The 850-nt window shown below is 32.9% G+C and overlaps 1 protein-coding gene across 1 annotated transcript in view; it reads left to right on the plus strand.

Annotated features, from left to right (window-relative positions):
* Positions 1-583: 583 nt before the first annotated feature.
* Positions 584-850, plus strand: part of CUNH11orf54 (chromosome unknown C11orf54 homolog) — a 23137-nt gene continuing 22870 nt past the window's right edge. Inside the window, exon 1 of the mRNA XM_018568727.1 lies at positions 584-683. The gene's annotated coding sequence lies outside the window, so the exon portion shown is untranslated. The remainder of the gene's footprint in view (positions 684-850) is intronic.

An 850-nucleotide genomic window follows, 5' to 3' on the forward strand; every position in this document is an offset into this window, starting at 1 on the left:
TGCACTGGATGCCATCTGAATAGCTACCCAGGGAGGCACTATCCTTTGAATATAGAGGGTTTTCATTTGGGGGGTTAAATGTTTTTAACTATGCTTTTGTGCGCTGTTTGGATATTTATGTACTCATTTTGATATATATTGTTATTGCTTTAATAAAGTGAATTATATTTTTGATAATCAAGAATTTTTTCTTATTTTCAGCAGTGCAGATATTTTTTAGAGGGATATTTTTGTCATGTACTTTGATAGTTTATCCCGTTTATCTTCAGCAATTATTGGTCTTTTTTTTAGGGGTAGGGCAAGTCAAAAGAATTTAGAGAAAAGGAGGTGAAGTAATAATTTTATCACTAAGAGAATTATGTAAGTTTGCTTCTAAAGACTTTACAACTTGAAGGTTTATATGTAGATAAAAAAAAATAAAGAAATATATATGTATATACTGTATAAACATAACATACAGTACTATGCCATGAGTATGTGATATGTTGCATGTTGCTTTAAGCAGAGAAGCATGATGGGATTGATGATGTGATCACCATGTGACACAGACCAGGAAGTATCAAATACAATGTAGCAAGCTGTGTTTGAAAAACTGGAGTACAAGTGAATCAAGAACTCAGAAAACAGTGCGGAATGAGGAGGATTGAAGCATTAGAAGGAGGAGACTGACTCAGCATCTGGAGGTAGGAAAACACACTTATAAGCTGGGGAGCTGATTCACTGCTGCATTGTTTAAGCAACATATTTAACCCTCTTGCTGCCCAGCATTTGTTACATTTTTACAGAGCTGCTAAAATGTAATTTATTGATTTTAAAATGTAATATATATATATACCTCAAATGTAGTATA

This window comes from Nanorana parkeri, unplaced genomic scaffold, assembly GCF_000935625.1.
Source record: "Nanorana parkeri isolate BGI_ZX_2015 unplaced genomic scaffold, ASM93562v1 scaffold1235, whole genome shotgun sequence".
NCBI lineage: Eukaryota > Metazoa > Chordata > Amphibia > Anura > Dicroglossidae > Nanorana > Nanorana parkeri.